The sequence below is a fragment of the Mauremys mutica genome, chromosome 3, assembly GCF_020497125.1.
Source record: "Mauremys mutica isolate MM-2020 ecotype Southern chromosome 3, ASM2049712v1, whole genome shotgun sequence".
Taxonomy (NCBI): Eukaryota; Metazoa; Chordata; order Testudines; family Geoemydidae; genus Mauremys; species Mauremys mutica.
Window position 1 is genome coordinate 162,526,631 of NC_059074.1, and position 17,523 is coordinate 162,544,153.

Sequence of the window (17,523 nt, forward strand, 5' to 3'; positions counted from 1 at the left end):
CATGTGATATGTAAAGCATTTTGGGAGACGAAAGGCAGAATATAAATGTAAAATATCATTATTTATAAGATGTGTATTCTGAATTCTGTTCATGTAATTTCTACTAGCTGGCAAGAAAATAAAAAGTCAAAGACAACAGAAAGCATAAAAAGTCACATACTAGAGCTGGTCAGGGGGAAAAAAAGGGGTGGGGTTTCAGTGAAAAATTGAAAACTGAAATATTTTGGCCTAAACCTGGAATATTTCAGCTAGAATATTTGAATTAAATTTAAAAACTGAAATATTTTGACAGTCCGAAATGCTGTTGTAGTGCCTCATGGGAGCTGTAGCTCCAGTGCTCCCATGTACCCATTCTCATCTCTCACAGTGCAACATGGTTTCTGGGTGAGGGGAGGCAGTGCACCATGACCATCTTAAATAGTCGGTCAGGTTTTTGCTAACAAAATAAAATTTTCCTCAGAAAGCAGACACTTGTCACAAATAAATAAAATAAAATAAATTTAGTCAAAAACCCAGTTTTCTATCAAAAAAAGTTTCAACAGAACAACTTGTCTGTTTTACACCCTTTTCAAAAGGTTTCACAACTTCTTAAGTATTTAATGAAATGTCTAATTATTACAGCAAATTTCTACTGTGAAATACACTAGAACTCAAAATTAGGGTTTTATTTAGCCATTTAAATACAAATTCTGATACTTCCTGGGTATTTTATTTTGCAAATCATAAGACTCCTCAAGGAGATAAAAGAACAATAGTACCATCTACAATTTTCGCAGATTAATTTCTGTTGTGGATTGTGGATACTGGGATGTTTATTTTTTATTCTGTTAAAATACCTAGATTCTGGGATAGGTGCCTAGTTTTATCGATCTATCTATCGATCTAGATATATCTCAAAATAAGCAATTATGGTAGAGTGTGTGTGTGTGTATAATTTTTAAATCTTTGAAGTTATGTCCATCAGATTGCTCCTCTATAGTATTTATTATACTTTCCCATAAGAAAAATGGGCTTCAACTGTGCAAACTTAGTTTCTAACTTCAAACCCCACTTCTGCAAAGCACTTAAGCATGTGCTCAAGACCATATCTATTCAGCAAAGCACTTAAGTACATGTTTAACTTGTAGCATATGCTTAAGTTCTATTGACTACAAAAGTTAAACGTGCTTTGCTGAAATGGGGTCTGAATGAAATGAGTGTGGGCACCTCAGCTTAATGGATACTAATCTATGCCACCAGGTGTATTAGCCTATTTTAGAGACTACTGTTTGACCCCTTGATTGGGTGGCCCTGTGAAATCAGGTTAAGGTTTGTAAATGTGTCTCCTCCAAAGCCTTCCCTCTTGGCTTAACAGCAGCCCTTCAAGTGGCCACCCTCTTCAGTTTCCCTCTTGATTCCTCAGATGAAGTCAGTACAGCCTTGGGAGTATATCAATAGCCCTTTTTGTGAGGTTAACGAATTACCAAAAGTCCCACTACCATAAACCAGAATCCACCCAACACAGTTCTAACACTTCAGTCATCCCAACAGTCCAACATTAAAGTACAGCTCTGGTCAGCGGCGGCTCCAGGCACCAGCGCACCAAGTGCGTGCCTGGGGCGGCAAGCCGCAGGGGGCGGCCTCTGGGCTGTTGTGAGGGTGGCAATCAGGCGACTTTCAGCGGCACGCCTGCGGGAGGTCCGCCGGTCCCGTGGCTTCGGCGGCAGGGACACCAAAGGTGCGACACCAGCAGACCGCCCGCAGGTGCGCCGCCGAAAGCTGCCTGACTGCCGTGCTTGGAGAGGCAAAAACCGGAGAGCCACCCCTGGCTCTGGTGTTTCTCTCCATGCCACACCCCAGCCTCTCTAGATAGGGTGTTTCTCCACCCTGTGTTCTTCCCATGTAGGGTTTCGTCTCTTGCCTGGAGACATCAGTGGGCCCACCCCTCCATCATTCTCTAGCCTTCAGCCCTCTTTGGCCCTCTGGCCTCAGCTCTTTGCTCAGAGAGCCAGAAGGCATCTCCCTCTGCTGCTGTCAGCCCTTTCTGGCCGTGACTGGGGATGTTTGTAAGTGACCGTCTGACTGCCTTCTGCTTTCACCAGCCTGATCTGGCTGCACTGCTCCCCAGGGAAGTCTCACCATTCCATCCTTCAGGGGCATCTCCTCCATGAAGTTCTCACCCCAATTCTGGTCTTTCTCTGAGCTCTCTTTACTCTCAGGACTCTCTTCCTTTCTAAACTCTAGGCCCTGAACTCTTCCTCTAAGTACATGCTCTCTCTCAATCTCAAGATTCTGATCTCTGGGTTCTGAACTCCTCATTATTCTGAATTCTCATTTATAACTCTGAGGGGCAGCCCCCACCCTCCCATAACACCAAACTAGGGCACACCTGGACTGCAGCAGAAGAGCTAAGCCCAATTTCATTTAAGGGGCCAGCTACCCTGTTACAAGGTCATTGGCAGGCTGTTGTGGGAAAACAGATTCCCTCCACGGCTGTCTGGTTTTATTCTGGATAAATAGGGGACTGCAGTCTCCTGTGCCAATACTTTCACAACCTTCTTAAGAACAAGCATTCAAGAAAGCCATTATAAACACATGTATTCAGTTTGGGCATCCACCCACTTTAGTCCATTCTGCCTGTGATACAACATTTGTATTTCATCTCATGACTTCATATTTAAAAGCATGATAATATCACCCCTAGAATTTTAAGACCTGAGTTCTGTTGAAATCTACAGACTTATTCCACCTTTATATTGAATGCAGGAGAAGCTCCAGTTAATCTTCTTTAAGGCCCTATTCGCTTAATGGAAATGCTTAGCTGCATAATTGCTTTGAGCCGATTGCTATTCCAAAAGGAAAATATAATAATCTAATGGTATTGTCTCTATAAGCGAATGAGAATTTCAGGAGTGGATGTTGGTGCCACCCATGTGATCCGGAGAGGTTAATGCAGTTAAAGTTATTTCACAGTCCATTAAGGAGCTTACGGTGACCCTGTGACCTTTGAGCCAACAACACGGAATCCATTATCATCACAATGGAGGAGCTGTGGGTTCGGCTGACTTGACAATGGGCCCAGGAAATCCCAAGTTAGTACTTAGTTTAAAAAAATGCACTTTTCTTTCTGCTTCTTGGGTATGGCTATTAATATACCCTCCTATAATTTGTAACATTAACATTGCTGAAGGTACAGAAAAGGACATTGAAATGAAGATGTCAGAACTGCTGACTTAGTTCAGTGTATGATAATATTGGCTACATATTGAAATGGTAGATATATAACAAGAAAGATCAAGATGAGGAAAGTCAAGGAACTCGGTGAAATTTATGATAAATTATCAAAGGCTGTGAAACTCATTTAGGCAAATAATAGCTTTCCTTCACATTTAATGTTACCATGCCTTATTTTTTTTAAGATTCAGTATATGATTAGGTGTTTGAAAAAAACATTCTGAGTTTACTGAATGTTGCATACATATGTTTTAGCTCTGTAAATGTGATTAATTTAGATTGCTATACAGCATGTATTTTTTTAATATTGATCTTATCAAGACTAGTAAAACTCTGCACGAGATGCACTTGCAAGCCAGTTTAACAATGCCAAATAATACCAATATCCTGCAGTGGACTATTAATCTTCTTAGAATAGACTTTATGAAAGATAATGCCAGTCACCTCCCAAATAAGGTTTTAAGGGCTTGAAAGAAGAAATTAATTTTAAAAAATATGAAACAATTGCACTTGTAGACTGAGAAGTCAGTGCCCAGTTTTGCTTTAATAGGTGAATAATACTAGATACTCTGATTTGCTTGGGAGAAATTATAAGAATAATTACATTATTTGTTATGTAGTGTAAGTAACTGTAGTCCCAAATGTTGGTAACTAACAGTAATACTGATAATATATAATATAATATTTATTCAAAAAAGGCTATAAAATTAAATCATTTGTGAGTTTTTAATTTGAAAAAGTAAAACAGTATTACAAGTATATTAGGCAGATATAGACACCAAAAAGTCACTTGAAAATAACTTGAACAAAACACTTTAAAAATAATTAAGGATCACAGCATAGGAAAGGTAGCTAATCTGATGTTTCCTAACTAATTTGTCTAATTTAAAACCAGTAAGGTTTCAGCAATTATTACTGCTCAGAACATCTAAAATGTAATAACACGGAAAGGGGAAAAGTATGCATAGGATTTTATTTTCAGGAAAGCAGTTATTTCTTTTTATAGTTCACTGTCTTCACAAATAATTTAAAACAGTGTTCCCCTACTTCTGAATGTTCTGAAGAAAACATTATGATAGAATAGTTGTTAAAATGCTATTCAAAGGTTCAACTTTGAGTTTTTAGTGTAGATAGCTTTGGAAGCCAGTACGCTCACCTCGTCCTTTGCAAAACATAATTAAAAGCTACCGCTATCTCAACACTAGCTCCTTCCTGTCATGACTTTATAGAAATTACAAGTAAAGCAGCTTGTGATAAGATAACATCCATAGGGTGAAAAGCCACATAATGTTGTTCTGCAAGCTTTAGTGTACCAAGTGTTAGCTGACTATATTGCTATGTTCCTCTTACGTTCCCCTAACTGAAAAATAAAATTAGCTAAATGGCTTTATTAGATCTAGATAATATATGACTGTATACATACATGAAAGGAAGAATGAAGTCTGTGTTCTCAAGTTAGTAGGCATTGTGTCAGTGTGGTCGTTAAGTTACCTCTTTTTGCTTCATATCTTTCAACATGCCACAGAAACAGCCAAACTAGAACGTCTTTTTAAAAATCATTGTATGTAGTAGTGTAATTAACTAAATAATTCAGTGAGTAATGCTGGGTAAATAACTGTTTGAGCAGCTTAATAATGAATGGCTTTTGGGAAAAAAATCATTTGCAGGACATGTTATCGAACAAAAGCAATAAATTACCTGAGGTTTAACTAAAAAAAAAAGTCGCATTGTAAATTTTCATTGTGTGTCAAATCCTTCTTTTTAATGATTTAAAGGATCACTTTTTAATTTCCATGCTCATTTTCTGCATCAGTTTGCAGCTCAACTTGAGCCCAAATCACTCTGTGTGTCTCACACAAATAGATAAATACCACTCCAAATACTCTGAATGAGCAGCAATTATGAAGAAACTAACCAGGGTACAGTAGGTGGATGTAATAAAATAATACAACAAAATTAATCATGGAATGGAAGATTCACTGTGTGAACAAAACAAAATGAAACCTCATTAGCAGTGTAACATAAGAGTATGTATAAATGATTTCTTTAAAGTGACAGGCACAAAAAATCATAAAACTATCTGAAAAAAGCAAAATATCCATAAAATAGAATATTTGGGCCAAGATGTATAGATATATTTACTGTAAAATGAGCTCTTTTCATATGTTTATACAAATGCTAGTAATACATTCATTGTTTTGATGGAACATTTATTTTTGTGTATCTTGTAGAAATATCAATAGAATACAGTATGTGTTTAGAAATAACTTTTGCAAAGAGATTGATCTCTTATCCTCTGGAAGAGGATCGAGGGAGAGAGCTGCTTTCATACAGAAAACACCAAAAGGTTCTTTATATTTAGAAGTAACAAATAGAAGAAAGAAAAAGAACAGATCCAAACGCATCAATCCCAGAGTTAGACAGCAGAGACACGAGAGCTGATTTTTCTGCATGAAAATCACATACAAAAGTACAAATTTAAGTCAAAAAGTTAGCACTGAAAGGATGGTGCAAATCTTTGGACATAAATGTAGCTCCAAAGTGAGTCTCAGCCTTCAGTAGCCAAAAATAAACAGGTTCTTGGCTGAAAGACATAAGTGCTATTGTGAAATTGATATCCCTCCTTGGCTTATTCCCAGACAATATGTTGCCTTTCTGGGGGCTGATCAATCTGATTGATGTGATGTGTGAAATCCAGGAGGGAGCTCCCCTTTAATCAAACACACTGTCCTCGATAGATAGGCAGCTGTGGACTAACATGTTTTCCAGCTCTCTCCCTCCAGCTCCCCTTAGAAATGCTACAGTCAAAATAAGGGGAAAAGAGTAACGCAAACTGCAGAATGGGACATGAGATGGCAGCAATTGAGCAGTGTATTTAATCTTTTAAAAATAAAAGACTGTGACTTCACTTGAAATGTTACAATCAGCTCACAAAGGACAGTCATCTTAGGCTAAAATTTATTTCTGGGAGTAATGATTAAGTTGTTTCTCTCAGTATAACAGTGCCACAATGTTTAATTATCACTGTACCTCTTCCCCATCTTGTCCCCTCACTATTAACATTGATCTGATATTATAACAATACTTTTTGGCTTGTGTGAAGATAGAATAACGGGCTAAAAATACCCTAAAAGGTTCTTGGACATTGCTTGTCTCTTTTAGACATGACACAATTATCTGTGTGAGGAATTTTAAGTACCAATTCTTCTAATTTTACACGTCATTGGCTTATGATCCTATAGGTCTCTCCTGTGCTCATACAATAGAAGAAATACTGTATGTGTCAAACGGCAGTTGTTTTTATATTTCTTGCTGCACATTTTTTTTTAAATCAGGCAGCCATTAAATTGTTAATACTTTTGTAGTGTGTGGAAAAATTAAATTGATTTAGCTTAAAAGATTAGCATTACAATATGATCTTTTTTTTTAAAAAGGCTGACTCTCACCACTGTAAAGATTTCAGAGGTCCAAATCTCATTTGGTTAACCTTTCTACAATGTATTGCATTAGTGTAATACTTACACATCATAGCTCGATGCCAGATTGCCAGCCAATTATGTCATAAGCAATCAACTAACAAAGTACATTCAGCCCTTCCCTGGAAAATGAGTGTGGTTTTAAAACTAGACTAAGGCAACTGCTTTCCTTCCAGAAATGCATCAAGTAAGATAGCTTTACGATGGAATGTGAATGTGAATGAAACTATCATTTCAATTACAGCATGTATTGGATATATCGATGAATATGCATATATATAAATGGCTGTAGGTCTAAGCTTTTCCATAATGGATGTGTATAAAAGATCCAATCTAGCATAGTACGTAAATGCATGCAGACCGTTAAGCATGTGAGCAATTTAAATAAAGTCAGTGGTACAACTTTTTGGTTTTGAGTTGTGTCCATATTTTACTGGAACAAGATCATTGTGACAAACCTCATCTTCTGCACCATGCCTAAGTATAGGGCTTTGGCAACCAAGGGTTGGAGAAGAGCTGTTACCCCCCATGGCTCAGCTGCTCTACAGTCACTACTGTAGCATCATGACTGCTGTACCTACAATCATGTTCCCCCATTCACCAGCTCAGTAGAGGGAGGGAAAGCCTGGAGGATCTAAGTGGTATTAGATTTAGTGCCTCCAACTCCTTTCTCCTATGGCCTGAGCAGCTCTGCAGCAGCATTGGTTGAGCTGGATCCATAGTGTAAAAGGCGTGTGCACCCCTGCACAGTCTCCCAGTTTTCTACCTCTTCCTCCTGCAAAGTATGTTGGTTCCTCTGCGGGCAGGACCTTCTGTTGTTACAGAGCAGAAGACTAAATTTGGCCCATCCCATGCAGTATAGTAGAATTCATGGCCTGATTCCACCACCCTTTCTTCCATTGAGGCGGCCCTTATTAGCTGGGTAGGCCGCTGATTTCAAAGCTCTCAGTTACACATATTTGTTGTTAATTCCAAGTAACTCCATTGGTATTGGTGAAGTGTAGCATTTTACTCTTTGTTTTCAGTTTAACAGCTTTTCTCTTTATCTTAATTTTTTTAATGGGAAGTACAACGGACAGCACTTTCTAAGGTTTTCCATCTATTGTAACATTCATATGTTTAAGGTCCCATTCTGATTAAATTCCTGACTTCTTGAATGCCAGCTGCAGGAGCTCAGCACTTAATTGTTGTTTTTAAGGTCCTTTGTGTCTTCCACATCACAGGCCCAGTGGAACTCAGAATGAGGTCAAGCACAGTATTATAGAGTGCACAGGTTTTAGCCCTACTGACACAGCCATTTATACAATGTACCCTTCTTTGCAGCATCCTTTGGGATCTTCCTTGTAGGGTAGGGGAGGGATAGCTCAGTGGTTTGAGCATTGGCCTGCTAAACCCAGGGTTGTCAGTTTAATCCTTGAGGAGGCCATTTAGGGAACTGGGGTAAAAATCTGTCTGGGGATTGGTCCTGCTTTGAGCAGGGGGTTGGACTAGATGACCTCCTGAGGTCCCTTCCAACCCTGATATTCTATGATTCTAGAGCTCTCATGGGTTGATTAACGTTAACTCTGTTAAGAAAGAAAAAAATGGACTGAGGATCTGCAGTGTTGCTCTCAGTCACATGGCAGAAGACCATTTTCTGAATGCCGGAACAAAATGATTTTGGCCATGTAGATGTGTACACTCAGCTGATAACCTGAGGCCTCCATGGAAATTAATCCAACCTAGAACTTTGTGTGGATAGATTCCCTGCACAGCTTCAGAGGGATAGATTTTGCTTTCTAAATCAGGGGGCGAGCCAAACCTGAGTGGGGAGACTCATTTCCATGAAAAGAAAGGTGCATAAATAAATTTTTCCCTGAATCTATATTGTCTAGTGGGCAAGAAAATTATTTTTGCAGCCACGAACTGCAGTCTGTGAAAAAATTTATCTTTAATATTATGTAACATAGCAATATAAAAGGTATTACAAGGTAAATAAACATTTGAAATGTGAATCAGTTCAGTAAACCACATATGTGGAGTGAGTTGGCAAAATACATTTTCAGTCTGTGTATGTTAATAATGCTTACAGTAATGTTAATACACATTCATTGAAAATGCTCGGAGTGAATATCCCATTAAATATAGTTTCAATAGAGTCACGCTAAGAGATTCTACACTCTGATATGAGTTGGGCCACTTTGGCGTGTGCAGCAGATAATGTCTAAAGCACAAAGGCTGAACAATAGGTAGACTGCCAAATTCTTATTTGTCCTTCACATGAAGTCCATATTGACTGCTTCAAAAACTCTTTGTATGAGCCATTATTTTCAAATTGTTTCCCAACTTATACTGCAATTGAAAATTGGACAGCTCTTCAATTGCTCCTGCATTTCAATTGATTACCAATACAGTTTTTCAGAATTAAGAATATTGCTCTATTCTTTTCCTTGGCATCATGTTGACTTTGTGTTGTGGTAATTTAAATATTGCTGTACAGTTTGTGTTGGACTCTACTGTTAAGATAACATGTGGGAGAATCAATTAGATTTATTCTCTCTCCTTCAAACCGTACAGTAAGTGACAAGATAACCCCTGTATATTGTGTAGCATTCATTGCCAAGGATTTGTATGGTTTTATGGTTTTAGTACAACTGGGACTTGTAATGTCATATAGAACAATAAAAAAGTTTCTACTCAATCAAAATAACCACAATGTGGAAAGACATTCTCTTTATTAACACAGTTAAAGACAGTGGGTAGAATGGGTTAGATAGGATCCATTACTGTGTATGACAAAAGGTAGGTCTGTAAAGAAAGTGGAGCCTGGGGAGGCAAACATGACCTGCCAAGTGATTTTTTTGGTCCCTACTATCCATGGGCCCAGTCTTACTATTTTGGCCTTAACTCATGCAAGACTCCAACTAGCTCCAACACAGGGTTTCCATAAATAAGAATGACAAGAAGCAGCCTCCCAAATTATATGAGTTGTAACTCCATGTCCTCACATTAGTTTTACAGATGGTGTCAAACAACAGGAAGAAAGTAGTGGGCTATTCCAAAGCCCACTGAAGTAGAAGACTGATAAAGGAAGCAACACAAGGAGAAATCTATGGCTAGCAGAGTTAAGGACAATAAGGAGTTTTCTAAGTATACTAGGAACAAAAAGAATCTTAATAATGATATTGGTCCATTACTAAATGGAAATGGTAGAATTATCAATAACAATGCAGAAAAGGCAGAAGTGTTCAATATATGTTTCTCTTCTGTAGTTGGAAAAAACAGTCCTATCATATGATGAAACTCTTTCTATTCCTCTGGTATCTCAGGGGATTGTTGAACAACAGCTACTAAAGTTAGACGTATTTTTAAAATGAGCATATCCAGATAACTTGCATCCAAGAAATGTAAAAGAAATGGCTGAGAAGCTCACTGGACCATTAATGTTGATTTTCAATAAGTATTGGTACAGTGGGGAAGTTCCAGAAGACTGGAAGAAAGCTAATGTTATGCCAATATTTTAAAAGGGTAAACTGGATGCCTAGGTAACTGTAGGTCTGCCAGTATTACATCAATCCCAGGCAAGATCCTGGAGTGGCTGATCATAGAATCATAGAAGATTAGGGTTGGAAGAGACCTCGGGAGGTCATCTAGTCCAAGCCCCTGCTCAAAGCAGGACCAACCCAACTAAATCATCCCAGCCAGGGCTTTGTCAAGCCGGGCCTTAAAAACCTCTAAGGATAGAGATTCCACCACCTCCCTTGGTAACCCATTCCAGTGCTTCACACCCTCCTAGTGAAATAGTTTTTTCTAAAATCCAATGTCCTTGTTGAACCTCCCCCACTGCAACTAGAGAACATTGCTCCTTGTTCTGTCATCTGCCACCACTTTTAACAGCCTAGCTCCATCCTCATTGGAACACCCCTTCAGGTAGTTGAAGGCTGCTATCAAAACCCCATCATGCTTCTCTTCTGTAGACTAAATTAGCCCAGTTCCCCAAGCCTCTCCTCACACGTTATGTGCCATAGCCCCCTAAGTATTTTTGTTGCTCTCTGCTGGACTTTCTCCAATTTGTCCACATCCTTTCTGTAGTGGGGGGCCCAAAACTGGACTCAGTACTCCAGATGTGGCCTCACCAGTGCCAAATAGAGGGGAATAATCACTTCCCTCGATCTGCTGGCAACTCTCCTACTAATATGCCAATAGCCCAATGTGCCAGTAGCCTTCTTGATAACAAGGGCACACTGTTGACTTGTATCCAGCTTCTCATCCACTGTAATCCCCAGGTCCTTTTCTGCAGAACTGCCATTTAGCCAGTCAGCCCCCAGCCTGTAGCAGTGCATGGGATTCTTCTGTCCTAAGTGCAGGACTATGCACTTGTCCTTGTTGAACCTAATCAGATTTCTTTTGGCCCAATCTTCCAATTTGTCTAGGTCACTCTAGACCCTATCCTTATCCTCCAGCATATCTACCTCTCACACCCACCCAGTTTAGTGTCATCTGTGAACTTGCTGAGGGTGCAGTCCATCCCAGCATCCAGATCATTAATGAAGATGTTGAACAAAACTGGACACAAGACAGACCGTTGGGGCACTCCGCTTGATGCTGGCTGTCAACTGGTATTAGCCATTGATCACTACCCATTGAGCCCGACGATCTAGCCAGCTTTCTATCCAACTTATAGTCCGTTCATCCAATCCACACTTTTTTAACTTGCTGGCAAGAATACTGTGGGAGATGGTATCAAAAGCTTTGCTCAAGTCAAGATATATTACATCCACCACTTTCCCCATATCCACAGAGCCAGTTATCTCATCATAGAAGGTAATCAGGTTAGTCAGGCATGACTTGCCCTTGGTGAATCCATGTTGACTGTTTCTGATCACCTTCCTCTCCTCCAAGTGCTTCAAAATGGATTCCTTGAGGACCTGCTCTAGGATTTTTCCAGGGACTGAGGTGAGGCTGACTGGTCTGTAGTTCCCCGAATTCTCCCCCTTCCCTTTTTTAAAGATGGGCACTATATTTGCCTTTTTCTAATCGTTCCGCACCTCCCCTGATCTCCACGAGTTTTCAAAGATAATGGCCAATGGCTCTGCAATCACTCCAGCCAACTCCCTCAGCACCCTCTCATTCATTAGATTTGGCCTGATGGACTTGTGCATGTCCAGCTTTTCTAAATAGTCCTTAACCTGTTCTTTCACCACTGAGGGCTGCTCATCTCCTCCCCATACTGTGCTGCCCAGTGCATCAGTCTGGGAGCTGACCTTGTGAAGACCGATGCAAAAAAACATTGAGTACTTCAGCTTTTTCCACATCATCTGTCAGTAGGTTGCCTTCCCCCATTCAGTAAGGGTCCCACACTTTCCCTGACCACCTTCTTGTTGCTAACATACTTGTAAAAACCCTTCTTGTTACCCTACACATCCCTTGCTAGCTGCAATTCCAATTGTGCTTTGGCCTTCCTGATTACACCCCTGCATGCTCGAGCAATATTTTTATACTCCTCCCTAGTCATCTGTCCAAGTTTTCATTTCTTGTAAGCTTCCTTTTTGTGTTTAAGCTCACTGAAGGTTTCTCTGTTAAGCCAAGCTGTCACCTTCCATATTTGCTATTCTTTCTGCACATCGGGACTCGGTATGATATGGAACTCGAATAGTAAAGAATTAAAGGATGATAATATAATTAATGCCAGTCAACATTGTTACATGGAAAATAGGTCCTGTCAAACTAACTAGAACTATACAAAACTAGAGCTATACAAAATTAATATGGCACACATAAATGGATTAAAAGCTGGCTAACTGATAGATCTCAAAATGTTTGCAGTGTTGTTGTAGATATGTTGATCCGATGATATTAGAGAGATGAGGTGGGTGAGGTAATATCTTTTATTGGACCAACTTCTTTTGGTGAAAGAGACAAGATTTTGATCTATACAGAGCTCTTCTTCAGGTCTGGGAAAAGTACTCAGTGTCACAGATAAATACAAGATGGAACACATGGTTTAGCATAAGCATTAACACGCATCCTTAGGGACCATTCAAAGTGATGTGACTTATTAACACCTCTCCAGTCACAGGACAAAAAAGGGAGGTTAATGGGAGGTACAGATTGTTGTAATCAGCCATAAATCCAGTGTCTTTATTAAGGCCATGATTTTTAGTGTCTAGCAAAATTATGAATTTAAGCTCCCAGGTTCATCTTTTGAAGGTATTGTGCAGGCTGTCTTTGAGAAAGTGAGAGGTCAGATGTGGAGAGATCATTTTGTGAAAAGTGTTCACCCACAAGTGATATGATGTATTTTTCTTTTACTATTTTTTCTGTATGAGTTTATTTGAGAGTGTAATCATTGTCTGGTTTCACCCGCATAGCTGCTATTGGAGCATTTAGTGCACTGGATGAGGTACACCACTTGTTGTGATAGGCATGTGTAAAATCCATGGATCTTGAAAGGTGTGTTGTGTGGGGTATCGATCATTGTAGCAGTGGAGACATGGCTGCAGCTTTGACAGGTCTGATGCTGCTTTGAGTTAGTGTGTCCTGGGGGGAGCTTATTTCTGATTATGAGCTTGGTAAGGTGTGGGGTTTAAAGTCCAGAAGAGGGGGTTTGTGAAGTATTTTTTTCAGGATATGGTCCCCATCAAGTATGGGTTGTAATTGTTTAATGATACTCCTTATGGGTTCCAGTATGGGGTGATAGGTTTCAACTAGGGATGTGCAAAATTGGAGGTTTTTTCCCCCTGTATTGAAGCAGGGTTTTGCGGGGGTATTTAGGTGGCCCAATCTATGATGCGATCTACTTCTCTGTTGAGGTTAGGGTGACCAGGTATCCCGTTTTCAATTGGTACACCCAGTCAAAAAAGGACCCCAGCAGCTCCACTCAGCACCACTGACCGGGCTGTTAAAGGTCTGGTCAGTGGTGCTGTGGTGCTAAGGTAGGCTAGTCCTTCCCTGTCCTGGCACCATGCTGTGTCCCGGAAGTGGCCAGCAGGTCCGGCTCCTAGGTTAGGGGGAGGGCACAGGGCTCTGCATGCTACCCAAGCACCGATTCCGCACTCTGCACTGACTCCAGACACGTGGAGGGGCGGTGTCTGCAGGCAAGAGCAACGCGTGGAGCCTCCTGCCCACCCCCCACCTACTAGTGCCGGACCTGCTGGCTGCTTCTGGGGCACACACAACACAGTGTCAGGACAGGCAGGCAGCCTGAATTAGCCCTGCTGTGCCACTGACCGGAAGCCACCCGAGGTAAAGCCATGCCCCAACCCCAACCCCTGCCCCAGCCCGGAGGCCCCCACAAACCTGGAGCTCCCTCCTGCACCCCAAAGCCCTCATCCCCAGTCCCAACCCAGAGCCCACACCCCCAGCTGGAGCCCTCAGCCCTCCTGCACTCCAAGCCCCTGCCCCTGCCCAGTAAAGTGAGAGCAAGCCACCGAGGGAGGGGAATGTAGTGAGCAGGGGGCAGGGCCTCGGGGAAGGGGCGGGGCAGGGCCTCGGGGAAGGGGCGGGGCTACAGCGTTCATCTTTGTATGATTAGAAAATTGGCAATCCTAGTTGAGGGTCAGGTCACTGATACAGAGCAATCTGCAAGCAAACAATATGCATTTAAATGTAAATGTCTACATCTAGGAAGAATGACTGTAGAGCATACTTACTGGACAGAGGACTTTATCCTGGGAACCAATGACTCTGAAAAAGAGCATAGGGTGGATAATCAGCTGAACATGAGCTCCCAGTGCTATGCTGTGGCCAAAAGGACTAATGTGATCCCTGGATGCATAAACAGGGGAATCTTGAGTAGAAGTAGAAATGTTATTTTACCTCTGTATTTGGCACTGGTGTGACTGCTACTGGAATAGTGTGTCCAGTTCTGAGGTCCACAGTTCAAGAAGGATGTTGATAAACTGGAGAGTGTTCAGAGAAGAGCCATGAAATCATTGAAGTTTTAAAAAATATACCTCATAGTGATAGACTGAGCTCCTTGAGTCTATTTTGTTTAACAAAGAGTAGATTAAGGGGTGACTTGATTACAGTCTATAAGTAGCAACATGGAGAACAAATATTTGATAATGGACACTTCAGTCTAGCAGAGAAATGTATAACACAATCCAATGGCTAGAAGTCGAAGCTAGACAAATTTAGTCTGAATATAAGGTGCAGTTTTTTAATAGAGAGGGTAATCACCCACTGGAACAATTTACCAACTGTTGTGGTGGATTCTCCATCACTGGCAATTTCTAAATCAAGATTGGATGTATTCAAAAAGCTATAATCTAGGAATTATTTTGAGGAAATTCAATGGCCTCTGCTATACAGGAGGTCAGACTAGATGATCACAATAGTCCCTTCTGGCCTTGGAATCTGTGAATTTATGAAGTCAGTGAGAGTCTTCCATTAACATTCCACAGGAAGAAAGTGCCTTTTTCTGTTATTTAACAGAAACCACAATTGAGGGTAGGAAATTCCCTTCAAGACACACAGAGTTTTAATGCACATGGGCTGTATATGTTCCAGAGAAGCCCTAACATATTCTCCTCCCCATCTCACAACTAAAAGCAAAACTCCTTTTTCCAGTCTACACTGCAGATCTCTTGCACATTCTGCATTCATTCCCATTCAAGATATTCAGCTAGGTGGGACACTATTATGGGAAATGTCACATATACAGATGATATAGAGCCCAATCCAGCTCCACTCAGTTAAATGGAAAGATTCCTATTTACTTTAATTGTAATTAGATTGGGACAATAGTCCTTTTAATTTCTGCTCGTAATTCTTTAGAGCCAGATAGTATTGCTGACATCATTGACATTGGGGGGGGATAAAATCAACATTGGAAATATCTCACTGTGTAAAATACACTTCCACCGCCATTTGATCTCTTAAAAGATAAGGAGTCAGTTTCATAGTACTCCATTCCTACTACCTTCCATCAAATGTATTCTTACAATATATTCCAACATTACAAATTTCATAAGTCACTCAGACATTGAAGTTCCCTCTGGATGTAGTAGGTATTCATTTCCTAGATCTTAAATTCTACATGTGGCAGGTATCGAGTGCCCTACTCCCACTGATGCTGCCCCATTGGTTACAATGAAGTGGAGTATAGTGGTCTCAGCACCTTGCTGAATCAAACATATGGTGCTGAAATCTACACCTCAATTTGTGTAGTTGACTTCAGTTTCTGGAATCAAGCACTCCAACTCTGATCATTGCTTTTAATCATTCTTTATTTGACAAAAACTTACTCTTTGTGGAAGCTTCACACGTACAGCCAAGGGCACTTACATTTTTTAATTTTGAACATTTCAAACGTACTCTATGAGCACATCTAATGGAATCGTTTGGATGGAAGGCAAATAGGCTGCTCTGCCCCGAAAGCTCAACTTCCTCCTTTAGATAGGATGGTGATGAGAGCCATACAGGTACCTAGACAGATGGATTTCCAGTGTTTGATAGAAAACAAATTTAATATTTTTTTCATTTAATTTGTAAAAAATGACCATAAATTCAAAATATCCTTCAGAATACCAATGATAAGGAAACAATATCCATGTAACATACTGTATAAATACTTCTCATAAAATATTTCACCATGTTACAGTCTGTGAATAATGCAAATTAGGAAAGTGTGTACTATCTAACTTAAGGCCATAGCAATTCATTCCGATACCTTGTCAGATTTTACGAAACAAGTTGGATCTGACTTGAGCAGAATTTGTACAGGTGATTTCTAAGAGAATCCCAGTGTGGTGCAGGAAATGGTGGTACTTTTCCTTCTGACTCTCTTCTGAGTCACCCCTGATATCCCAGCATGGTGTCAGAATGACATTATGAAGGTGGGCATGCTATTTCTTCAGTGTAGACAAATGATCAAAGTTCTGATGGCTTATGGTCATTAAAGATCCCATAGTACTTTTTGCAAGTCTAGGGGAGTTAGCCCCACTATCCTGACCATATCTTTTTAGTAAGTTATATTTCCCAGAACAGTTTAAGCTGGATGTAGTGTTCTTTTTTACTTCCTTTCCTAAATTGTCTGCTGTCTGATGTATAACATTCTCTGTGTTCTAGTAACGCAGGCTGCTGCTCTTCAGTGGCGGGTGAACTACAGCAAGTCTTGAACATATAGGGTCAAATTTCTCTTCCCTTAAAATCCCCAGGAAGTCCTCTGCACACACCTATTGCAATATGGGCCATTTGGAGAAGCCTGTGGTCTACAGTGTAATCCAATTCCCATTCAAATCAGTGGAAAGAGCCCAACTGATTTCAAATGGGAGCTGGATCAGGTCCTACATGCACCCAAGTAGCTATACATTCCCCCTAACCCGCCCCAAAAATTATCCGAGCTCCCAACAGAAACAAACCTCACAAGAGGCTGTGCAAACCAAAATACGCTAGCAAAACTGCTTCTTTTTCAGTGCAATGTGATCCTGCTGCCAAATGTCATGATGACAGTGTTTTTCCCATATTTTGTGAAGTGCTTTGGGATGCAAACAAATATCTAAATATTAAAAATGATTGTTTAGGTGAACTCATCCAGTTTATTTTATATTACAATAAACAACTATTCTAAAAGTAGAGACTAAGAAAAAGCGATTTGAAATATTTGTGGAGTGCTATAAAAGTATTTATGAACTTTATTCTGAAAGACTAATGTTTGTATTAAAATATATAGATTTGCAGATGGTGGAATGGATATCTCAAATAAGTAAAAAGTATAGTGTTTTTAATAACATTCCACTTTTTAAAATTGATAAATAGATTAATAATGTATATTTGCAGTGATAACTGCCAAAATGTAATGTGTGGTATGTGAAACCAACACATCATCACATGCTACTGTGCTTCCAACACA